Raw genomic sequence first — 26,563 nt, forward strand, 5'->3', positions numbered from 1 at the left:
ACAATACCGATAATTGTTATAGGATGCTTATCTAAATGTTAACTAATTGAACAAAAAGAGCGTTTTGACATGACCGTACACTGATATGATTCTCTTACCCTCGAAACTCGCAAAAAGAATCTTTGTATATATTTATTTATTGTTTTCCGTCTTTACATTTGAAAAATGAAAAATACCAAAAAGATTTTAGGTGTGTTTTAATATAAACTTTATAAAATCCAAAAAGATTTTGTTTCTAGTTTAATTTTTGATTGACCGATGTTGGAACTCGAGTCTATACTACCCAAAATCCTGATTGTAAGCCGGAAAACAATTGCATCTTCATAAATGGTCGAAGTTAACAAGTTTTGAAAGTTAAAGGATTAAAATTGATTATTTTCTAAACTTTCAAACTGTTGTCGGTCGGTAGTTGATTGTAAAATGGTCACACATGTGTCGTTTGTTTATGGAAACTATATTCCAAGCAGTTGTTCTCATTAGGCGTTTAGATTTCTTGCATGTGCAGATGCTAAAGGCCAGGAGAACATGTTCGATGACAAGCTTCGGAATGAAGACACGGCGTGAAGGCACTCAAAAGATAAAAATGATCGAGTTGCCGCTGACCCTTCATCAACACCACAAGGATCTGAAGAGTTGACAAGTCAAAAGATTCACGAGCATGACTCAATGGAGAGTTCATTCTAAGGGGGAGTTTGTTAACACACTTCCTACATGAAAAGGGGAGTTTGTTGATACACTTTCCTCTTACGACGCGTGAAGACTTTGAAGATACTCCGACATGAAAGACACAGAAGACGAACAATCACAGAAGACGAACCATCACGAGTAGCGTCCAAGGGGGAGTTTGTTGATACACTTTATGTGGACGCGACTCGGCTCGGTTCGACTCGACTCGGTACGACTTGGTTTCGACACGGTTAGGTCCGGCTCAAGCCCGACGTCACGACATTCCTCCGTCGTGCGCCCCAGGGTGGGTTCGACACGCGAAGCACGGCGAGCCGCGAACTTTTCCTGTTGCCACATCATCATGATGATGTCACCTATTTTGTCTCATATGAAAATTGTGAATTTTGAAAGCTTTTGACGAAACAAAAGTGTTTCGTAAAATTAATAGTGGGCATTGGCCTGTTTCGTCGACTGTGGGCTTCTTCAAGCCCAATGTTTGGCCCAAAATTTGATTCGCCGAGTTATTTTGTGTTTCGTCAATGTATGTCTTTTTAGTATAAATAGGTCTCTTAGTTTCTGTGTGAAACTTGGACGAGACACGAGAGACCTGTGAGACTTAGTGAGAGTCTGTAAACATTGTTTGTATATGTTTCGGGTTGTACTCATCCCTAATCAATAGATATTGAATCTTTGGTTACGCGTGTTCTTAATTTACACTTTGTTTGGTTTGCACCGTCACGGGAATTCCGCACCCGTTACCGTGTTCTTGATAAACAAGAATAAGGTTTTCGTTATCGATCCACCGAAAAACGGGACCTACACAACTTAATATTCGTAAAGTAAGAAAAAAAAAGAGAAATGATCACATACATTTATGGTAAATGATGATACCAAAGCAATAAACATGAGGGTTCCTCTTGATTTATTTATGTTTTCGACCTTGCAAATTTTAGAACCACTGATCACAATGTCCGTCCATCCATCCATCACCAAGCACAGCAATATCATAAATGTAACAAATTTGAAAATGAGTATATTTGATATTATAAGTTTTTGTTCGACAGGTATATGATAAGTATTGAAGGGTATCATGAAATTGTCCCTTAGTTAAAATATAAAAGAACTTACAATCTTCACATAGGAGAAATTGCTACTGATACCCACATTTGCTGCCATTGTAGTCTTACCACTGCCAAAAAAAGGTTGTGTGAGCTGGGAAAAATAATTATATTAACATTAATTAAACTATTAATCAAAGCCACAATTCGTCTGTTACTTGGACCATCTAGAAGAACTATGACAAGTGAACACCTCGACTAACACCTTTATTGGCTCTGCTAATTGCATATTTCTTTTAAAGATTTGATCATGTCGCTGACCACAATCAACTAAAAATTCACAAAACATTACAAAATTATTAATTTAAAATAAAAACAGCTTGAGATAATATTAAGGATGAGCTTGGTACCAGCCGGTACCGTAAATCCCTAAAAATAGGTCACGGCAGGGGCGGACCTAATGTAGGTTGGGGCGTAGCACGGGCTACGGCTCAACTTTTTTCCGGTAGTGTAAAATTTTATTTTTTTTTTCGATTTTTATACTAAGGACACCCCTCAACAAGTACTAGAACACCCCTGAAAAAAAAATTTCAAACTGAAATCAAGCCTAAATAATACTGATTATATTAGCCCAAAAAAACAAATGATAGCCCAATAGGAATTAGCCCAAATAACCAAATAATAACCCAATAGTGTATTAGATTGTTGTGCTAATTGTGATTGTGAGTATTCTTTATATCTTTTCTGCTTGAGTTCTTGAATTGTTTAATTTCGAAAGGGGTGGCGGCGCAACTTGTTGCCCGTTTACCAACCCATGATTTGTAATTTGCTCTAACCTTCTCAAGTTAAAGAAACTGATATTACCATAAAAAAAATATTTCAATCTAAAAATTAAAAACAAACCTAGCCCAATCTAATATCTAAAAACTTATTGCCAATATTAATTCATAAAGCTTAGCCCAAATGTGATATGCTCAATATTGTTTCGTTAACCTAAATACTAATAACTTAAAAAAATAGTTTATAAAATTTAATTTTGTAAGGCCTATGGGCCTTTTTTTGGCTCACCCAGCACTTGAATTTTCAGGATCGGCCCCGCCCTGTAATGCAGGTAAAAAAATTTTGTTCTATAAATGTATCGTAAAAAAATTTGGGATACCCCTGAATATTTCTTCTAGTTCCGCCACTGGGTCACGGTACCGAATATACCCTGTACGAATCTATACCGGTGCCGGTATTTGAGGGTAAAAACTGGTAAATACCGGTACCGAAAACGTCAAAAGTCGGTCCAAATCGGTATCGAAAATGTACCTGATTCAGTAAATTCGGTACCGGTATCCGGTACCATTTGATCATCCCTTGATAATATATAGCTGCAACGTTTTTGTAACCTTCTGAAATTTAATAAAATAACAAAGTAAAAAAAAATCAGTTATTATTATTGTTATTATTAAACAAAACAACCTAATTAGTGTGATAAACAAATTAATTTTTTTTAGGTTTATTGTGCATTAAATTAGTTCACATTGTTCAAATATTGTTTAGAAACATGTTCTTTCATATGTCGTTCTAGAATAATATATAATATTAATTGATAATTAATTGAGTTTAATGGCACATTCAAGAAGAAGAATTATTACCATAATAATATTCTTTAATTGCCGTAGACTTTTGTAAAGCCCTATGGTTTCGTTTAAGGTCCTATGATAAACCCTTTCCAAAATTTTAACAACCGGCCGAAGATTTGGGAATGTGATTATCATTGTCACCTAGCGCCTCCAATTTTAAACCCTACGACCTCTCATTCTTTCCCTTCACATATCTGTCGATGCATACAAGTCCTTGTACAACCGCACACAGCAGCGCCATCCTAACCACCCACCATCTCGAATGAGCTATGACCGCCAATCGCCACTCGCATTCCGTGAACCGCACCGTTCGGGTCAGCTCATAGCCTCAGTCAGTGTTATCACGTACACGAGTCCAACCCATATCGGAAACACATGCAGGTGTCACGAAAGCGTAAACTACTATTGTTGTAATACGCTTCGATTTGTATTATTGCGTTCGGATATTGAGGTACTAACTCCGAGCCTTACCTGTTTTCTTATGCTAAAAGTACTTAACATGGTTAATATTATATTTGGTTCCGGCGACTAGAACCAATCCATCCGCAAGATAACTAAGCAAAAATTCGTTACACAATATTGAATGATGGTTTTAATCCTTTCTTGTTCCACTAGTTAACTTGGACTATGAAACCAACAAAACTGTTGGTTCGAATAAATTATTTGCTACACTTTGGGATGCTTCAAAGTTTATCAAGATTAATTTTAACTGTATTAGTTGTTTCTAGAATAATATTATATAATTTATTTGTATGTGTAAGGTTCTATTTAACTACTATTTTATATGGCTAGTTAGGATCAGAATATTAAAAAAATAAATAAATAACACTCATGTAGTGAAAATTAATTATTATCTATCATAAGTACATACACAAAAATGCAAAGGCAGCGAAGGAAGAGTAGTTGTGCTTCATAATCAATTGGTGGTTCATTAACTTGAGAGGTACATAACTTAGCAAACTAGTGACTTTGTTGGACCAGCTTAATATATACATATATATATATATGTATATCACTTCATCTGATTAGAATATTAGCTATGGTAGAAAGATCTAAACATACTATGACGCACCTATTGAAATAACTAACTGAAAATCCCAAAAGTATCCGTCGCCGGAACCGCAGTTTGCAACGAATAATCATAGACCGAAAACTCGTAAACCTGATTCAATAAACTTAAAGTGTAGGTACTAATATGGCTTGAGAACTACGTAACCTTGCTTACTTTTGCTTCTTGGTTAAGGTACGGATCCTGTTTTTTCTTTCATCATAGTATACTGTTATTTTTCGTTACTCGTTGATACGGATTCCTTGGTCTTGCTATCCTAATATTTTCTATGTCCGTTACTTCGTAGTACGGATCTTTGTCCTTGTCTTGAAGTGTCATTTTCATGATTTGATACCTATATTCGTTTGATATGTGATACCTTATAGGAGTCGGTTTGTATTTCTTTGTTTGGTTGTCTATTAGTGTGTTGTAGCATGCCATACCTCAGACTTGTATCATGGTCGCATGTTCCTGTTAGTATTATTTTCAGTTGCCTGTGAACTATTTATAAGGCCTTAGTATTTGTACTCTGTCACCCAAGCATGTCTGGCTTGTCGTTTGGGCGTCAACGGCATGGCACTTATCGTGACAGTGCGTAATCAAGTTCACGGCGTCTCTAGCTTGTGCGTGTGTAGCACCTTGGCCACTAGAGGCGTATAGATCGATCTTAGCTCTGAGTCTGAGTTTGTTTGTCTGGAGATGGAATAATGGGTGAACGCCACACTCACCGTCTCATAGGTGCATGGACTAGCTAGCTGTGTACCAGTCTGTTCTGTTTATGGCTTTGGGTGCTTCCATGTTACACGACTTAGTTTGTTGATATATCTGTCGTGTAAGTTAGTATATGTGTCTGTATGTGAATATGTTCAGTATCTGTTCTGATATGTTTGATATGTTTTGTACGCATCTGATTATGCCTCCGATCATGTATGGGGTTATGCTTCCGATTATGTTCAGTATCTGTTCTGATATATGTACGCATATGGTTATGTTTCCGATCGGTATTGGGTTATGTATGCTTCTGACTATGTTCAGTGTCCGATTCTGTTATGTATTAGTTATGTCTGTTTCGACTCAGTATCTATACCGGTTTGTATCAGTTTCATCTCTGTATCAGTCTTTATTTACATTTAGATCCGGTGTTATACGTTTAGTTTGTATCCGTCAGTACATGTGTTCAGTATTTGATGTCTGTTCTATTCTTGCCGTTGGATTTGTCTTTATTTCGTGTCGATTCTCTCAATCGGTTTAAGTAATTTCGTAAGGATTACATTGTTCTACTTTTAAACTCAAGTTATCTAGATTATTTTGGTTATTAAATATGAATCTACAAAGCTATAAAAATAGTTATTTTAATTAAATAATAACTTATGGAATTTGATTAATTAAAAGATATTAATATGAATCTAAGCTTGTATTTAAAGATAATAGTTCGACAATTCTTTTCTTTTAAAGATCATGGGATTTTAAATAGTATTTAAAATGTTTTGGCTTAGCCATTTGTTTTGTTTATGTTTCCCATGTCGTTTTATGGAATGGTCGAAAGTGTTTGATTCGGAAATCCAGATTATTTAAATTATTCTATTTTTTTAATATAACTTTTCAAAGTTAGAAAATTAGTTCTTTTTGTCCAATGATGATTTGCTATGAATATGATAACCTATTTTATTTTGATGAAGTTCAAACGTTCAATATAAGAAAATAGCTTTGCCACGTATCTTGTTTTAAAAATGATAGCATTATTAAACGTTGTTTAAACTATTCTATAGTTATTAGTTTTTTTTTATTTGTTCAAACGTTTCATTTGCAAACGATAGGTTAGAAATTTTATTGTTGTATGAATACTAGATTATTTAAAGGATGTTTTAAAACAAGTCCGTTTATACAAGATAAAATGCTTTTGACATCATGGTCAACGATGTATCAGTTTCTAGTTTCTACATCGGTCTGTGTTGGGTTCGGTAGCAGTTATGTATACATCTACCTTTTGTTTCCGTATCAGTTTCCGTTAAAATTTCAGATCGGTTCGTGTATCAGTTTTTGCATAAGTCATGTGCCTCCATTTGTTTTCAGTAATCGTGTCAATGACCGTTTCAGTTCAGTTCAGTCTCAGTTCAGTTCTGTTCTGTTGTGTTTTGCTTCCGCTGATATGACTTTACTTGTACTGTTGATTTCTCCGTTACTGAGCAATTTTTGGCTCAGCCGTATTTTCTTTTTGTGTTTTTTTTATTTGTTTTACAGGTATTACGGGATGATGTGGGATTTCAGTGAGGAGCGTTAGGAAGTTGCTGACCAAGATTATTTATTTCAATAATGTAATAAATGTAATTAGGATCTTTTATTTAATGTTATGGATTGGTTTTTAGTTTTGATATCTGTAAGAGTGACACGTCAGCCCTAGCGGGGTTGGGGTGTTACAATTATGGTATCAGAGCGAAGGCTCTTTCCTGTAGAAAACTTAAACCTAAAAACTAAACCTGTGAGTTAATGGGTAGACATTGGGGTTAGGATTTCCACTTCCGGTCAATTTTCGTACTCTTCAATATGTGGCATTCATTTGTCTGTTTGCGGCTTTTTGTCGCTATTTGCTACTCTATATTATGCATCTCGACTGTATCGAATATATTATTCTATCATCATTTCGGTTTCATTCTGGAATTGATAACGTGACTCGGAACATGGTGGATGACACGATTGAGGGGAGTACGACATCGAATGAACTTGACTACGCACCACAAAAACCTTGCGGCAAGGCGTGCTTCAAGAAGTGTTTCACCTCAGTATACATCTCGCTGAATCGACGCATATGCTTTTGTTATCATCTAATTAATTTCTTAGAATTTTAACCATTGATCTTGGTTTGTTTATCGTCCCTTCATTTACTTCTTTACAGTTTAAATAGGTCATTGAGATGCATGAAGGGATTACCGTTAGGGCACATTTGTAAGATAATTGACAATTACGGTCATGAACGTAATCGTGAATTATAGGTACATATGTGCGCTCTTGGAATCCTATTATGTAGATTTATGTCTATTTGAATGTTTTATGATCTGTAGATTTCATCGTTCTTAAAGATCATTGCTCGTTGTTGGATGTTACACGTCTACATGCTTATGATGAGCATATCTGATTTTCGTATTGCTGATAAACTCTCTTTAGTTTCAACCATATAATATTACTGATCTTGACATACTGAGTATGTTTCGTGTTTGAAATTATGATGGCATCTAAAGTCTGTTTGGTATATATTATATTTGAATTTGCTCGTAAATCATACTTAATAATTTCGATGCCGAACTTTAACTTAGAATTATAACACCCGAATATGTGTGTGTGTGTGTGTGTATATATATATGTTTATGTTTAATCATGAAGTAAGATAAATTAAAGTTCTAACTTTTTTCCGAAATTGATAATTTAAATATGGATTTACCAAATGGAATTTTGTTAATCAAATGTCAAAAGTTGACTTTTTTTTTTGTTTTTGTTTGGAGAAAATAGATATTTAAAGCTTAGTTAGTATTTTGAGCCATGGAGACCTGGAACCCAAATTCAATTTGCTTATCATGACCGACCAAAAATAAATAAATAAATAAATAAATAAACAATTAAATTTTTACTCTTTAATCTCTTCATAGCATTTTCTCTAAGTTTATTATTATTATATTTTTATTTTCTTTCGAATTTTGAATTCCGTATATTGAACCAACCAACAGTTAAGAGATTATGGCTACCCTTTATTGTCGCTGACTCTAATAAAAAAAAAAAAAGAACCTTGGCTCCATTTGAAATAGCATTCTGTTCATCATCAGTACGTCTATTCCACTTGAATCTGGTCGATACCCTCCGTCCGTCGGAGATAAGCCACCTTAACCACCACCGTAAATACCCGTTTCCGTTGTGTGCTACATCGCCGCAAACGCCACCACGACTAGCTACTATTCAAACCGTTGATAGCTCCGTCACCACGCTACTTCGCCATGCTCACATTCGCACTTGTTAGCTTACTTCATCGCATCAGACCCGTTAACCGCGCTCCGTCCAGCCACCGTTAACGCGTTTTTTTCTTTCTTTTCACCTTGCTTGTATCACTCTTTGAATTGTTTCAGATTAAGAACCCATCTCTGATTTGATTATAGATATACGACTTCCGCTTTCATCAATAACTTAATTGTTTCTCTGTTAAACCTACTTTATATAACCTCAATTTGATTAGTATAGAAAATGTAAGTACCAAAATTTTGATACAATCACACATGTCCGTTCCTTTTGTTTCGCTTGACAATCATAAACTAATGTCCACGCATGATGTTAAATGTGGAAACCATCACCATACATAACCCAACTCTACTCTTAACCAAGATGAACGCATTATGTGCAAATATTTATGCCTCCCGTTAAAGTTCTTAAGGAAAGACCGTTCCGAGTGCGAAGCTGCTTAGGAAGAGGAATCCGTTTCCATTATCTTAATTTGTTTATATCTTAGCACTTCGTATTTCAGTTTATATGCAGTTTATTGCGTATGAACTTTGATTTGTTTGGGTATCCTAGCTTTTCATGTCATCTAAGAAACTTCATACTTTAGTATGTTTCAAACATGACGTTTAGCTTCTTTGCAATCCGTTATTATATGAATCTTCTCATTATCCGCACAACACAATTTCGGGGACGAAATTTTTTTTAAGTGGGTAGAATTGTAACCTTCTGAAATTTAATAAAATAACAAAGTAAAAAAAAATCAGTTATTATTATTGTTATTATTAAACAAAACAACCTAATTAGTGTGATAAACAAATTAATTTTTTTTAGGTTTATTGTGCATTAAATTAGTTCACATTGTTCAAATATTGTTTAGAAACATGTTCTTTCATATGTCGTTCTAGAATAATATATAATATTAATTGATAATTAATTGAGTTTAATGGCACATTCAAGAAGAAGAATTATTACCATAATAATATTCTTTAATTGCCGTAGACTTTTGTAAAGCCCTATGGTTTCGTTTAAGGTCCTATGATAAACCCTTTCCAAAATTTTAACAACCGGCCGAAGATTTGGGAATGTGATTATCATTGTCACCTAGCGCCTCCAATTTTAAACCCTACGACCTCTCATTCTTTCCCTTCACATATCTGTCGATGCATACAAGTCCTTGTACAACCGCACACAGCAGCGCCATCCTAACCACCCACCATCTCGAATGAGCTATGACCGCCAATCGCCACTCGCATTTGTTGGTGCACTTGTGTCTGTACTTTGTCTGTATTCGGTCTGTATATAAACGATGTCCTAAATCAGTCTGTAAGTTGACCAAGTTAACTATCCTCCTAGTTTGACTTGGACAACATGATGTTGTCTGGATCGAAGGATAGCCTCGAAGGATACAACTGATCCTTCGAGGTGCTCGAAAGATATGGTTCGACCATGGTTCGACCATTAGGCATCGAAGGATGATCCTTCGATGTCCATGCTGATCTTTCGGACACATTGTCATCGACAGATGATCCTTCGGACCATCTGTCGAATCCTTCGGACAGACCTGTTATGTATGGGTATAAATACCCATGCAGTGTGTTAGTGTTAGATAGATGCACATTTGGAGAGTTAGAGAAACTCTGCTGGAAAACACACACACACACACTTTAGAGAGTTTGCAAACAGATTGTAAACCTTGTGCTTGTAACCGTAAACCTTCATACGTATTAATACAGTGGTGTTAATCGGTGAACTTTGTGTGTTCTTGTGTTTGTTCTTGCTTCATCCCGGTTTGCCTACTAGCTTGGTTTCCGCACTCGCTAGTGGGTTAGTATAACAAGGTTTAGGTTTGTTCTCGATCCTCCGAGAAAAGGGACCTACAAGTGGTATCAGAGCCTCGCTCTTTACCTTGTTTAAAACCGGTTTGTTCAAGATTCTTGGTGTGTTTGGACACTTGGCTTAGCACCCGTTTTTGGTAGTTTTCTGCATAAAAACGCGTACTAAACCTATCGGGAGTGTTCGGGGTCGGTTTGGGTAACATAAAAACTGTTTTTGTGAAACTTTGATTTTTCCGGCCGTGTTCCGATCATCTTTCCGGTGACTGGACTTGGGGATAAGATTGCCTTTTTGGGTAAACTTTTTGAAAGTCAAAAAGTTGGTGAAAAAGTTGTTGACAGAAACATCCTTTCTGCCGAAAGTTGGCTCACCAACCACATCAACTTTTCACCAACCTGTCGTACTTTGTGTCAGTGTGTCAGAGCTGTCGAAAGATATCCTTCGACATCTTTCGATCAAAGGCAGCTCGAAAGATAAGCATCCTTCGAGTAGTCTTTCGAAGTCTAAGGGTTATCCTTCGTAGTTGGAATCTTTTCGAAAGTTGGTTGTCCGAAAGATAAGGATACATCTCGAAAGATAAGGATCTTTCATTGTGAATCTTTCGAGATCAGTATTCGAAAGATATAGATCTTTCGAACTGAGAATCTTTCGTGATAATCAGTCGAAAGATAAGGATCTTTCATTGAGAATCTTTCGAAGGCTTTGCTCGAAACTCAACAGTAATCTTTCGATCACTGTTGATCCTTCGAACAAGTCTTGATCTTTCGATCAGATTGTTTCTTTCAATTGTTGTCTGTTTGTTGTTAACAGTTTGTGGTGTGTAGGTTATTTGTTAATTTTTGATCACTATGAGTTGCACAAGTCCTTGGGATTGGAGTACGGATCCACAACCAGATCTGAAACAGATGTCGATGGCTGAATATATGACGAGTGCCATTCCAAAACAACAACAATCAATAAGTTCATGTCAATGGGCTTTAGTATCCAACCAAAGTCAAAGTCTTCAGAATCTTCTGATAAGCGAAAGTGAAACAGGCAGTAACAATCGTCCACCAAAGCTAAACCACATGAACGATTTTCCGTCATGGAAAGGCCGCTTTCACACATATGTTCAAGGACAAAGCACCGACCTTTGGATGTGTTTTGTCAATGCATTCAACGAAAGTCTTGAAAGTAGAGCATCCACTTCAGAAGGTTACGCCAACATGCTTGAAAATGACAAGAAGGCTTATGAATTGGAGAAAAAGGCCTATGCCATACTTACTCAAGCACTCAACAAAGACATCTACCATCAGTTTTCATATTGCAAGACCACGAAAGCATTGTGGGATGCCTTAGTTGCTAGAGGAGAAGGCAATGCAGCTGCTCGAAAGTCTAGGCATGATTTGTTGAAGAAAGAATTTGAATCTTTCCAGTTTTTGGAAAACGAGACTCTGAATGATATGACCACACGTTTCTATCATTTGATTAGTGAAATGTGTGCTTATGGGGTGGCAGCTACTCAACAAGACATGGTGAACAGGTTTGCTGACGCCCTACCCCCAAAATGGAGTTCGTTTATTGAGCTGTTGAAGCATACTAAAGCTCTAGATGAGATTAACATCTATGAGTTCATTCAGAAGCTGGAACATAAAAATGATGAAGAAATTAGGAAAGCAAGGCGTGCTCCAGCTCCTCAAAATACAGAAATGTATTTGCCTGGTTTTGGTCCTTCAGCTAGTTCTGTTCAGCAACCGAAGCTTCAAACTGCTTTTGTGTCCAATACGAGTTCCTTTCCATTTCCTCAATCAACAGCTGCTGCACCACAACCTCAATTCGATCCGAGGTCCTATATTCCTGTTCCAACACAGCCACAACCACAACCTCAACAACAACAACAGCAAGCTCACTATACAAGCAATCCTCAACCTCAGCCTCAAAGTCATCACACAATCCGAGTCGACAACTCAAATCTTTCACACCTTAGCATTGAAGTTGCTAAGGAACATATGGAAATTATCAACACCATGGTCAGTGCTTACTGTGGTTTGGTAGCTGGTCAGCTTGGAAACATCAATATGACCAATGAAGATTATGATCAGATCGACAAGGAAGAAATGGAGTTGATGGATATTAAATGGGCTTTTGCTAGTGCGGTTAGAAGGGCAAAAGATTTCATGGCACGAACTGGAAGAACTTCATTGGAAGGAAAGAAAAACACGAAGTATGGGTTTGATATTAATGCCGTCACGTGCTTTAACTGTGGCGAGAAAGGGCACTTTAAACGTGAGTGCACTCGACCAACCAAACACGGCAATCACAACCCGTTCAGAAACCAGACTAATGCGAATGCCCAACAAGAAAACCGTGAAAGGAGGATGGTGGCAGTGAACAACAATCAGGGACAGCCTGGAGCTACCAATCACAATCGGGCTTTGGCTGTTCAAGCTGATGAAGGATGTGACTGGTCAGTGCAGTTTGGTGAAGGAGATCAGGGAAGTGGAACTGCATTGTATGCTAAGGTCATCGAGCAGGTTCATAAAGAAGAATCTTCTGGGAGCGATGACAGTTCTGGTTATTCGGGCAGTTCGGATGAAGAAGGCTCTGTTTCTGGGGATAATCACTCAGAGCCTGATGTGAATGAAGAAGGAGATGATGATATACAGGAGCTATTGAATGAAGCTGATGAGCTTAAATGTCAGAAATCAATTCTGATTAGGAAGGCTGCTGCTACATCAACGGAAATGGAAAAGCTATTCTCTGAAGATGGAGCTTTTTCTTTTCAAACTGCCTTTATGGCAAATGGTTCAGCCTCTACTAGTCAGGTAACTTCTGAACCTCCTGCTCCTAGTATTTGTAAATCATGTGCAGAGATGAAGCTTGAATCAGAAAAGCTTCATAGTCATAATCAGAATTTGGTTATTGAACTGTCAAAATGCCAAGAGGCAAACATGGCTTTAACCCGGAATGAAAAAGAATTTAAATCTGTAATAGAAACATTAAAGAAAAATGTGTCCGAGGTTAACAAAGTAGTTTACCACAAACAAGTTAGTATAAATGAATACATTAACCTTGTGGAAGAAACTAAGAAGCAATTAGCCATTGCCCAATGCAAGCATGATGCGATCAAACAGAAATTGGATAGTTATTCTAACTCCCGATTTGTGCTTGATCACATCATAGACGTTCAACAACTGAAAGGTAACGTGAAAGGTGTAGGGTATAAGGCGTGTCCACCCCCTTTGATGGACAACTATACCAAGATGCCCGATGAAGAGGAAATGCCTCGGTATGAACCCAGTGTGCCTTTGAACTTTGAGGAATTTTCTACTGGCCTAGGGTTCAAATCGGACAGTTCTTCAAACACAGCCCCTAAGGAACCAGAAACTTCACCATCCATGAAACAAAGTCCTCCAATTATCGAGGACTATGAGACATCGGATGATGAATCAGATGTGGCTGTAAGTGATCAGGATAAATCACTTAGCAAGATGAAAGGAGTAGATATTCCACGAGAGAATCACATCCTTTGTGATCCTGATACTCCTGAGGTTCCATCTGTTGAGAAGCAAGTGATTGATCCTGTCAAGGTTGATAAGACAGGTGTGTCTACTGTTAAAAGCAGTAATGTGCTGTACACCTTGGTTGGAGATAATAAAATCTATTCAGATCATGTTTTTCCAATTAAAAATGTAAATAAATCTTTGATTGACAAAGTCTTTGAAGACAATACAAACAAATTTTTGGGAAAAACACTGCCGGGAATTGTGGTAACACAATGTGATCCAATTCCTAAGGCTGAGATTAGGAAACAGTTTGGCAATCAAAAATCTCCAACCACTCAACAACCGACTGCTTCTAAGGGTAAACAACCACAACGAGCTCCAAAGCCAAAGGCTAAAGTTGAATCAAAAGGAGCTCGTTACATGAAGAAAGGAAAAGATGTTAAGTTTGTAGCATCAAAAGGTACAGATAAAATTGAGACTTTTGAAAACAAATCAAACACTGATTTTGTACAACAAGTCAAGATTTTGAAACGAAACAGTGATAACAATTACACCCAACATACAAACGGGTGTGATGAAAGAGCAAGTACCTCAGGTTCTACAAGCTCAACATCTGGTAGTCGATCAAGTTCTCCTAAGTCTGTTGAAAGGAGAACTTGTTTCAAATGTGGAGAAATTGGGCACATTATCAGAAATTGCCCAAATGCTCCAAAGAAGAAACTTGTTGAGAAAACTCCACCTGAAACAGTTCACCCTCAACGTCGGTCAGTTTCACCTAAACAAGATAAACGAACTGTAAAAGAACAAGAAACTAAACAACGACGTAAGAACATAAAAACTGTTGAAAAAGCTTTAAAATCTGAAGTTAAAACAGTTCAGAAGGAACCAAGAGTGTCACAACCTGTAAAACCAGAATCTTCAAAAACTGGTGGGCACAGACAAACTTGGTTACCTAAGTCGGGTGACAATTCAGGGGGAGCAGTTGTTCTTGAAAACCATCAAGAGATAGAGCTTACGTATCGTGATGCCAAGGGACGACCCAAGACCACTAAGGCTTGGGTCCCCATTCTCAACTGATGTGTTTATTTGACATGTGCAGGATGTTCTAGGAGGAACTATTAATAGTCATTGGATTGTTGATAGTGGAGCATCCAGGCACATGACTGGCGACTTACGGCTCCTGTATGACGTGAGAAATATCAGAGGAGGGTATGTTGCCTTTGCGGGTGATAAAGGAGGGTACATCACTGGAGAAGGAAGTATCTCCAATGGCATCGTGTGCTTTGATAAGATCAATTATGTGAAGCAAATTGATCACAATCTTCTCAGTGTGTCGCAAATCTGCGATAAAAAGTTCTCAGTGATTTTTGATGATGCTGGCTGCTATGTGCTGAAACCTGGATTCAAAATTCCACAAGAATGGGTTCTCTTATCGGCTCCGAGAGTTAATGATCTTTATATTCTCGATATGAGCCAAGCGATTACTACATCTGCACAAGTTACTTGTTTTGTCTCAAAAGCCACAGAAAAGGAGTCTATATCTTGGCACAGAAGAATGGGACACATTCACTTGAGGAAAATGAACCATTTGGTGAAAAATAATCTTGTGAATGGTGTGCCTGTAAGAAGTTTTCATCTACAAGATATCTGTGTCTCGTGCCAAAAGGGGAAGCAAACGAAGAAGTCTCACCCTTTGAAGAAAATCAACACTGTTAGCATGCCTCTCGAACGTCTTCATATGGACCTTTTTGGACCTATGAAGCACAAGACAACGTTTGGTGATGCTTATTGTTTAGTAGTTACTGATGACTACTCTAGATTTTCTTGGGTATCTTTTATGGCACATAAGAGTGAAACTCCTGGCATCCTCAAGGATCTTCTTACAATGTTGGAAAATCTCTATACGTTGAAGGTGAAAAGGATCCGAAGCGACAATGGAACTGAATTCAAGAATCAAGTTATGGATGAGTTTTGTACTTCTAAAGGCATTCTTCATGAGTACAGTTCTCGTTATACTCCACAACAAAATGGTGTCGCTGAGAGGAAGAATCGAACTATTATTGAAACTGCAAGAACAATGTTAGTAGAGTCGGAACTCCCTATTCAATTCTGGGGAGAGGCTGTATCGGCTGCTTGCTACACGTTGAACAGAGTTCTTACAGTTAAGAGACATGGCAAGACTTGCTTCGAACTCCTTCAGAGAAGGAAACTGGATCTTTCTTACCTTGAACCGTTTGGTGCTCCTTGTACTATGATTGAACCGGATGGAAAGTTTGGTGCAAGAGCTATCGAGGGTTTCTTCCTTGGATATGCAACTCCGAATTTTCGTGTTTGGAATCTAGCTACCAAAAAGATTGAGCTATGGAGCGAAGTTAGGGTTCAAAGGTACACGAGTCCTGTTAGGGCTCCGGGTGATCCGTGGATGTTCGATTATGATGGGCTATTTGACTCCTTTAATCTGCCAACCTTTGACGAAGAATCAGCAGCGGCTCGAATGTTGTTGGAAAGTGACAACGCTGCTGTTTCGCCATTAGTTAGACCTATTGTTGTTGACCCTCAAGCTTCTTCGTCAGTCAACAATATGGTTCAAAATGAGGTTTATGAAGATGCTGCTGATTATAATGACTCTTCTGAAGATGATGAATATCATGATGCAGCCGAAGGATCTTCAGCTCCAGCTGCTCCTGTTCAAGGTGCCTCTGGTGATACACCTCATACGCAGAATGTCGATACTGCTGAAGGAAATGCATCCACCTCTAACCACATTCCTGGTGTGGAGTTGGTTGTTGATCTTAATCTGAATAATTTGGGTATCAATGCTCGTGTACCGGATAATCCTGAAATGAGGATTCACGATACCCATCCACAGCAGAATATCATAGGAGATGTCCATCGCGGCGTGCAGACGCGTAATCAGCTGAGAAACAACCGGAATGCTGGTTTGTATTCAGCTATAAGAGAATCTGGCCAACAGAATGACTGGTCCTTCGCGTGTTACGTGTCACAAGAAGAACCAAAGTCGTGGAAAGAAGCATTGAAAGACAGTGCTTGGGTTGAAGCCATGCAGGAAGAATTACAGCAATTTCACAAGCTGGGTGTTTGGAAGCTGGTTGAAAAGCCTGAGAATTACAAGAAGATTGGCACTCGATGGGTATTCAAATGCAAGAAAGACGACCGTGGAGTGGTCATTCGAAACAAAGCTCGTTTAGTCGTTCAAGGTTTTCGTCAGATAGAGGGTATCGACTACAACGAAGTCTATGCACCAGTTGCACGTCTGGAAGCTATTCGGATCTTTCTGGCTTATGCCTCATTCAAAGGATTCAAGGTTTACCAGATGGACGTCAAAAGTGCATTTCTACATGGTGTGGTTGAAGAAGAGGTATATGTCGAACAGCCTCCTGGTTTTGAAGATCCTGTTCATCCCGATCGGGTTTGGTTGCTCAACAAAGCTCTCTATGGTCTTCATCAAGCGCCACGAGCTTGGTATGCAACCTTATCTACAAACTAAGATAAATTTAAAAACACACAAACAATAGAAAAACAAAAATGAGTTTCCTGGCGAGCAAAAGAGAAAATGATAGTACATCAGTGGTCTATCCAAACCTCTTTAAACCTTAAATGCAAATCGATAAGCAGCTCTATATAAGATGTATCGGTAGGCTCACAATCATTTTAAAGTGTGCAGGGTGATATAAATCTTAATCGACTGAAGATCAGGTGGGAACCATTCATTGGCATATGGTCTTGGTACCGAAATTTCGTTTGATAGATTGCCGAGGTTCTGAGATATTCGGTCTTTATGCTGCTTATCATCTGGGTATCATGGTTGTATCTTTTACCGAAAAATAACGGGGACGCAAGTCTAGATCTTCCATGATACTATACATACGTGTACATATTTACATACTGCATTCGACCTCAATAAGTGATAAACAATCACATGTCCAAATCAAATAAGTGATAAAATATCACATTTATCCGGGTGTCAAGTTCGTCTCTCTGCTGTACGGAAGTACTGACCTGTTCACGGACTTGCACCTGTGCCCTCATGCATACGAAAATCAAGTACCTCATCAATAAGTGATTATATCACATAGGGCTTGTTTTTAAATCAAAATAAGTGAGTATCTCACAATTTATACGGTCAAACAGATGATAATCGGTATACTCACCGGTAAGATGAACTCTCGTGCATACCTTGATACGGGAATGTGTCGTGATGTGGATGAACACCGGTCGGTAAGTATAAATCATACATTAACGTATCCTCTAAACATGATTACATCTGATAAGTTGAGCTTAAGTGGACAACAATACCGATAATTGTTATAGGATGCTTAGTTTAATGTTAATTAACTGCACAACAAGAGTGTTTTGGCATGACCGTACACTGATATGATTCTCTTACCCTCGAAACTCGCAAAAAGAATGTTTGTATATATTTATTTATTTACTGCTTAACTTTTATTGTTTTCTTTTTAAACAGTTTCGTCGTTTGGTGCATATCAGCACGACATTAGCGGTGATGTCGTTTGATAACACTCAAAGGATTTTAAATTGTTGTCTTTTACTTTCAAAAATACCAAAAAGATTTTAGGAGTGTTTTAATATAAACTTTATAAAAGCCAAAAAGATTTTCTTTCTACTTTATTTTCGATCGTACGATGTTGGAGCTCGAGTCTTCGTTACCTGAAACCTGAACGAAAACCGAATTGACTAAATCTTCATAAACGGTCGAAATTTGCATGTTTTGAAAGTTAAAGGCTAAAATTGAAAAATTTATTAAACTTTCAAACTGTCGGACGGTGTTTGATTATGACATGGTCATTCGTGTGTCTCTTGGTTATACTAACTATTCCAAGCAGTTGTTCTCATTACGCGTTTAGATTTCTTGCATGTGCAGATTCTAAAGGCTGGGAGAACATGGTCGATGACAAGCTTTGGAATGAAGACACGACGAGAAGGCACTCAACTGATGAAGATGATCGAGTTGCCGCTGACCATTATCAACACCACAAGGATCTCACTTCATAAAGTTAAAGTATTTCACGAGCATAACTCAAGGGGGAGCTTATGTTAAGGGGGAGTTTGTCAACACACTTTCTACACAATACGGGTAGTTTGTTGGTACACTCTCTGCTTTCAAGACGTGAAGACTCTGAAGATCCTCCGACTATGAAGACTTAAAAGGACATCAGAGTTTTGGAAACTCGAAGACCAAAGACCGTCGAAGTTCAAGACAGGTCTACATCTATAGAAGATCAAGACAAGATCAAGACAAAGCTACAGCCAAGGGGGAGTTTGTTGGTGCACTTGTGTCTGTACTTTGTCTGTATTCGGTCTGTATATAAACGATGTCCTAAATCAGTCTGTAAGTTGACCAAGTTAACTATCCTCCTAGTTTGACTTGGACAACATGATGTTGTCTGGATCGAAGGATAGCCTCGAAGGATACAACTGATCCTTCGAGGTGCTCGAAAGATATGGTTCGACCATGGTTCGACCATTAGGCATCGAAGGATGATCCTTCGATGTCCATGCTGATCTTTCGGACACATTGTCATCGACAGATGATCCTTCGGACCATCTGTCGAATCCTTCGGACAGACCTGTTATGTATGGGTATAAATACCCATGCAGTGTGTTAGTGTTAGATAGATGCACATTTGGAGAGTTAGAGAAACTCTGCTGGAAAACACACACACACACACTTTAGAGAGTTTGCAAACAGATTGTAAACCTTGTGCTTGTAACCGTAAACCTTCATACGTATTAATACAGTGGTGTTAATCGGTGAACTTTGTGTGTTCTTGTGTTTGTTCTTGCTTCATCCCGGTTTGCCTACTAGCTTGGTTTCCGCACTCGCTAGTGGGTTAGTATAACAAGGTTTAGGTTTGTTCTCGATCCTCCGAGAAAAGGGACCTACAGCATTCCGTGAACCGCACCGTTCGGGTCAGCTCATAGCCTCAGTCAGTGTTATCACGTACACGAGTCCAACCCATATCGGAAACACATGCAGGTGTCACGAAAGCGTAAACTACTATTGTTGTAATACGCTTCGATTTGTATTATTGCGTTCGGATATTGAGGTACTAACTCCGAGCCTTACCTGTTTTCTTATGCTAAAAGTACTTAACATGGTTAATATTATATTTGGTTCCGGCGACTAGAACCAATCCATCCGCAAGATAACTAAGCAAAAATTCGTTACACAATATTGAATGATGGTTTTAATCCTTTCTTGTTCCACTAGTTAACTTGGACTATGAAACCAACAAAACTGTTGGTTCGAATAAATTATTTGCTACACTTTGGGATGCTTCAAAGTTTATCAAGATTAATTTTAACTGTATTAGTTGTTTCTAGAATAATATTATATAATTTATTTGTATGTGTAAGGTTCTATTTAACTACTATTTTATATGGCTAGTTAGGATCAGAATATTAAAAAAATAAATAAATAACACTCATGTAGTGAAAATTAATTATTATCTATCATAAGTACATACACAAAAATGCAAAGGCAGCGAAGGAAGAGTAGTTGTGCTTCATAATCAATTGGTGGTTCATTAACTTGAGAGGTACATAACTTAGCAAACTAGTGACTTTGTTGGACCAGCTTAATATATACATATATATATATATATATGTATATCACTTCATCTGATTAGAATATTAGCTATGGTAGAAAGATCTAAACATACTATGACGCACCTATTGAAATAACTAACTGAAAATCCCAAAAGTATCCGTCGCCGGAACCGCAGTTTGCAACGAATAATCATAGACCGAAAACTCGTAAACCTGATTCAATAAACTTAAAGTGTAGGTACTAATATGGCTTGAGAACTACGTAACCTTGCTTACTTTTGCTTCTTGGTTAAGGTACGGATCCTGTTTTTTCTTTCATCATAGTATACTGTTATTTTTCGTTACTCGTTGATACGGATTCCTTGGTCTTGCTATCCTAATATTTTCTATGTCCGTTACTTCGTAGTACGGATCTTTGTCCTTGTCTTGAAGTGTCATTTTCATGATTTGATACCTATATTCGTTTGATATGTGATACCTTATAGGAGTCGGTTTGTATTTCTTTGTTTGGTTGTCTATTAGTGTGTTGTAGCATGCCATACCTCAGACTTGTATCATGGTCGCATGTTCCTGTTAGTATTATTTTCAGTTGCCTGTGAACTATTTATAAGGCCTTAGTATTTGTACTCTGTCACCCAAGCATGTCTGGCTTGTCGTTTGGGCGTCAACGGCATGGCACTTATCGTGACAGTGCGTAATCAAGTTCACGGCGTCTCTAGCTTGTGCGTGTGTAGCACCTTGGCCACTAGAGGCGTATAGATCGATCTTAGCTCTGAGTCTGAGTTTGTTTGTCTGGAGATGGAATAATGGGTGAACGCCACACTCACCGTCTCATAGGTGCATGGACTAGCTAGCTGTGTACCAGTCTGTTCTGTTTATGGCTTTGGGTGCTTCCATGTTACACGACTTAGTTTGTTGATATATCTGTCGTGTAAGTTAGTATATGTGTCTGTATGTGAATATGTTCAGTATCTGTTCTGATATGTTTGATATGTTTTGTACGCATCTGATTATGCCTCCGATCATGTATGGGGTTATGCTTCCGATTATGTTCAGTATCTGTTCTGATATATGTACGCATATGGTTATGTTTCCGATCGGTATTGGGTTATGTATGCTTCTGACTATGTTCAGTGTCCGATTCTGTTATGTATTAGTTATGTCTGTTTCGACTCAGTATCTATACCGGTTTGTATCAGTTTCATCTCTGTATCAGTCTTTATTTACATTTAGATCCGGTGTTATACGTTTAGTTTGTATCCGTCAGTACATGTGTTCAGTATTTGATGTCTGTTCTATTCTTGCCGTTGGATTTGTCTTTATTTCGTGTCGATTCTCTCAATCGGTTTAAGTAATTTCGTAAGGATTACATTGTTCTACTTTTAAACTCAAGTTATCTAGATTATTTTGGTTATTAAATATGAATCTACAAAGCTATAAAAATAGTTATTTTAATTAAATAATAACTTATGGAATTTGATTAATTAAAAGATATTAATATGAATCTAAGCTTGTATTTAAAGATAATAGTTCGACAATTCTTTTCTTTTAAAGATCATGGGATTTTAAATAGTATTTAAAATGTTTTGGCTTAGCCATTTGTTTTGTTTATGTTTCCCATGTCGTTTTATGGAATGGTCGAAAGTGTTTGATTCGGAAATCCAGATTATTTAAATTATTCTATTTTTTTAATATAACTTTTCAAAGTTAGAAAATTAGTTCTTTTTGTCCAATGATGATTTGCTATGAATATGATAACCTATTTTATTTTGATGAAGTTCAAACGTTCAATATAAGAAAATAGCTTTGCCACGTATCTTGTTTAAAAAATGATAGCATTATTAAACGTTGTTTAAACTATTCTATAGTTATTAGTTTTTTTTATTTGTTCAAACGTTTCATTTGCAAACGATAGGTTAGAAATTTTATTGTTGTATGAATACTAGATTATTTAAAGGATGTTTTAAAACAAGTCCGTTTATACAAGATAAAATGCTTTTGACATCATGGTCAACGATGTATCAGTTTCTAGTTTCTACATCGGTCTGTGTTGGGTTCGGTAGCAGTTATGTATACATCTACCTTTTGTTTCCGTATCAGTTTCCGTTAAAATTTCAGATCGGTTCGTGTATCAGTTTTTGCATCAGTCATGTGCCTCCATTTGTTTTCAGTAATCGTGTCAATGACCGTTTCAGTTCAGTTCAGTCTCAGTTCAGTTCTGTTCTGTTGTGTTTTGCTTCCGCTGATATGACTTTACTTGTACTGTTGATTTCTCCGTTACTGAGCAATTTTTGGCTCAACCGTATTTTCTTTTTGTGTTTTTTTTATTTGTTTTACAGGTATTACGGGATGATGTGGGATTTCAGTGAGGAGCGTTAGGAAGTTGCTGACCAAGATTATTTATTTCAATAATGTAATAAATGTAATTAGGATCTTTTATTTAATGTTATGGATTGGTTTTTAGTTTTGATATCTGTAAGAGTGACACGTCAGCCCTAGCGGGGTTGGGGTGTTACAGTTTTCGTCTGTTGAAGCACCAAAAGCAGGAATCTATAATACTATAAAAAGGAGAAGTGATGGATAGGGATGTAATTTTACATCATGTACAACATTGGAAGCAGCATATACAACACTTTATAAGCAGAGAAAATAAAAAAGAGTTTGGTATTTTAAGACGCTACAAGGGGTAGCCTAGGGATTTCACTCCTACTGTTCCTTCATTTTCCATCATCGATTGAAATTGAATGCGATCTTTTGGTATTCGCCCTCCCCATCTACCTTATAACCTGATTTTTAATTCTTAAAGCTTCTATCAATGTCGATGAATATCATCTTCCCCCAATCAAAGATCATATGTCCCACTCGGGTTTTTGTTCGAGGTAGCAACTTCTGCTTACAAGTAATCTTTAACTCTTTTCCATGATTATTCTTCAATAATACGACCTAATTTGACCCAAAACACATGCACTTTTTTTGTAGATTGCAGGTGCATATCTTGAAGATCTATACTAGGCACGAGAGCATTTGTAAGATTTTTGAGATTTCCACGTTTCTTGATTGGCAATCATATTTTACTTATATTATTAATTAATGAATTTTGACTCCTTAGTATACAAGGGTGAACAGTAGGGGCCTCCTACAGAAGCTGTTCTTGAAACAATTGATTTTACTGTAATAGTGTATTTTATTTTTATTTAGTTTTTAAGTGTTTATGTGAAGCTAGGGTTTTAAGAACATATATATTGTATAATTATATGATTTTTATGTATATTAGGAGTTATGATTAGTATATGTAGTTGCTGAGAGATCGTTAGGTTAGAGTATTAGGGCTAGGTTTTAGGTTTTTTACTAGATTATGCAGATGAAAACAATTCATTTTGATTCAAGCATAAGTCAGGCTCATTGCTGAATTTGAATTTTTGTCTCCAATGGAGATTGATTTTGTGTTTACTTTTAATTTATTCTTCAGTTCATCAGGATTAAAGTCATGAAGAAGGAATGGTTTGAAGGGAAAGAGTGTCTTGATATTGGCAGCAATAATGGATTAATAACAATTACAATTGGTAATCGTTAATATACAGGTTTTGGTTAAATGAATTATCATCAGTTAGTTTTTTTTTTTTTTTACATGGTTTTGAATACTGATGGTTCATTCATTAATGATGCTGAGCTCGTGTCTGGTGACTGAAGCTACTTTTTCATTTTGTCATTGCATTATTGTTACACTATACGGAGTGGGGGGCATGAAAAGTGGCCGTTGTGCAACACGTGGACGCTACACCAGCACGTGTCTGAATAGTCGCGTGGTGCAAAAAGCTGGAGGAGTGGGAGGGGGCGTGAAAGGGCGGCGTTATTTGACGCGTGGCACACACTTTGTCGGTTCTTCACTTTCTTCTTAGAGGTATTGATTGATCAGGCTTTTTATGTTGTTGGTGATGACTGAAATGATATGATTTAAAGTTAATTGGCCTTATTAGTTCAGTTTGATTGCTGTTAGTAATAAAACCTCCTATAAGTAAACAAAAAACATAATTCTTACCTTTTGAATTATCTCACTTGAATAAAAATACTTGTAATTGATATGTTGATATTGACATTCTTGTTGCACTCCTGGTGCTCTCTAATACCTAAGTGGAGTCATTCTTTTTGAGGAAACTCTCTACCAGAAGACAACTACAGGTACTATATTATATGAAGTTACGCAAACTGCAAAAAAAATTGCAACGCATTGTTCTCTTTTAACGATCCATAGTTAGCATACCTTTTGTTTCCAAAATATGAACTCGTACTATCTTATTCAACATGTGTACTAAATACTATTTTTTGTCATTAATATGGCTAAGAAAAATGTGTGTATTCGATAAAAGGCAACCGGTATATGGGAAGCAATATATGAGAAGTGATTCATTTTATAAATTATAATCATCTTTCATTGCTTTTAAATGTGTCAACTGGCTTTCAAATTTTTAATTTTAGATTTAACGTTAACAAATTGATTACAGGTAAGCCAAGTATGGATGTTATGAAGGAAGTTGGAATCTTCTTTGGTATAAAGGTTGACAAGGGTACAATCGAACTTGCTGAACCAATGGTGAGACCACCGCCCCATGTCTAGATGGTCTTGCCCAGCGACGTGCTAAATACTACTCAGCCGGTTCCTGGTTTGCCAAGTGGCATGCAGTTCTTAAGATCGGCCCGAAAGAGCCACAATTGCATAACATGTAAGAACTTAAACTCATCATCTCCCATGTTCTTTTAACCGTCAATCATTTGTTCTTACATTTTTATTTTGTTATTTAAGTATTACATAATCACTTTCACCACATCCAAGCTACCGCTAGATGCCATATATACATTAAAAACGTATCCTGGCATTGTTTTTATATATTTTATTTTTGTTAGTTTAGCTTAACACAAGTTGCGTGTGTTGTGACATGTTACGCAACTGTCCCCTACAATTCTAAAATATGAGGGAGCGCCAATTTATCGTGCTTCTAAGCAAGCATACTGGAGCATTGATTGTAATTTTCCAGGGGCATACCATGCTGGGTTCAATAGTGAAGAGGCTGTCAACGTGGCCCCATGAATTAGCTACAACACGGGCAAGTTGCAGTTGAGCTTTATAGCTATTTCTGGTGCAACGCTCTTAGTAATCAACTTCTAAGAGGGTTATAGAGAGAGAAAACCGGGAACCAAAGAGACAGAGAGAGAAATCGGGTGGGGATCGAGAGGGAAAATTGAGAGGTATGACGATAGGGATGGTGATGCTAACGAGAGGTGGTGGCTATGGAATGTGGAGTGGTGAAAATGCAGCGACGAAAGGCGGTGCTACTTGAGCAGAACAAAATTAGTTGTCGTTAGTAGCATTGCTGATAGCAGCTCTAAGGAAATTAATGGTGGTGTGTAGTGTTGATCATCGACATTCGACATGATCATATCTCAGCTCAACATCAGATGGAAATAGAATGCCACACAAATGTTCAACATATATTTAACAGATGTTACTTTCATAGATTCATTGACGAATTTGCAAAAGTTTATCAACAGCTCAATTATGTCCAGGTTGGTTTTCTTCACTAATCATATATGCTCTTGTATTTCATTAGTTGTAGTGTTCGGATGTGTGTTTTTAAGAAGCATGGATGTAATAAAACAGATCATTAGTTGTAATAAACAGTTTGAAGGAGGTGGTGCCTGGATGTGCCTTTGCTTTTTGAAACCAGACTAATTAGATGGATCAGTTACTTTAGTGTTTGGAAAATTCGATTCTCAAACAAATCAATCACAAAAAATGATTTTTTTTTGTGAAAATAGAGGTAATTTTGTGATATGGGAGTAAAATCTCTGAAATTAGATTAAAAAAAGAAGGGGTACTTACGTTGCAATTAGAATCTACCCGCGGCAACGCGCGGGCATTCCCACTAGTAACTTCATGAAGAGCATTCAAGAAAGCTTCCATTGTGACTTTTATATTTCCTCATCATTTTTTAAGTTAAATCATCAAGGCTCAGGTGGTGGTTAAGAGCATAAGAAACGGCACTTTTTCACAACACCTTCAAGTGTGCTACACTGTATTCTTTGTTTGTGCAACTTAAATATAAATCATAAGACTTAATCAAACCCTATTATTTTTTTATTTTTTTGGTTAGAATAAAAAACTTTAGTGATAGCTATACCAAGTTATTGCAAGTTAGCATCTGGGGCTAGAAAGAATTCTCTAATTTAGTACACCATAATAATCATGATTCGTGATGCTCAACATGATATATTGTT

General features: G+C 37.1%; 1 long non-coding RNA gene across 5 annotated transcripts; it reads left to right on the forward strand.

The window, feature by feature from the left end:
• Positions 1-22,858: 22,858 nt before the first annotated feature.
• Positions 22,859-25,989, forward strand: LOC110937819. Of its 5 annotated transcripts, XR_004890809.1 has the most exons (6): positions 22,859-23,169; positions 23,270-23,316; positions 23,760-24,191; positions 24,423-24,469; positions 24,793-25,011; positions 25,324-25,989. It is a non-coding gene; the product is annotated as an uncharacterized LOC110937819 (long non-coding RNA). The 5 variants fall into 5 exon arrangements; XR_004890806.1 differs by having other exon boundaries at positions 23,760-24,469; XR_004890807.1 differs by lacking the exon at positions 24,423-24,469.
• Positions 25,990-26,563: the final 574 nt, after the last annotated feature.

Source organism: Helianthus annuus, chromosome 4, assembly GCF_002127325.2.
Source record: "Helianthus annuus cultivar XRQ/B chromosome 4, HanXRQr2.0-SUNRISE, whole genome shotgun sequence".
NCBI classification, from domain to species: Eukaryota; Viridiplantae; Streptophyta; class Magnoliopsida; order Asterales; family Asteraceae; genus Helianthus; species Helianthus annuus.